Source organism: Penaeus monodon, chromosome 27 (assembly GCF_015228065.2).
Source record: "Penaeus monodon isolate SGIC_2016 chromosome 27, NSTDA_Pmon_1, whole genome shotgun sequence".
Classification (NCBI taxonomy): domain Eukaryota; kingdom Metazoa; phylum Arthropoda; class Malacostraca; order Decapoda; family Penaeidae; genus Penaeus; species Penaeus monodon.
Window position 1 is genome coordinate 18,339,107 of NC_051412.1, and position 387 is coordinate 18,339,493.

Below are 387 nucleotides of genomic sequence, written 5' to 3' on the forward strand. Positions count from 1 at the left end.
GCTCTGCTTCCATTTAACTTTGCCAATTCATCTCAATCGGCGGGATGACTTTTAATGGCATTGATTCCCAACAGGCAACCCTGAAGTGCAACACCAGCACACGTATATCCCCCACCCCCTCCCCCACCCCGCACATACTAACAATCAATAACCCAAAATCCACTCTCTCATCCCCTCATCGAAAAATAAATTTATTAATGACATAAATGACATAATTCAGACGACCGGGCAACCACCACATCATTTCCCTCTCGGCCAAGAATCTGGCGAATACACTGAGGCAATCTCCCTGTCCCGAGCTCGAGGCGGCTTGGATCGGGTGGCCCCAACCTCCCGTGACATGCAAGCGAGCGCTGGACCGAAATAGTGCACGACGCCAGAGAGAGC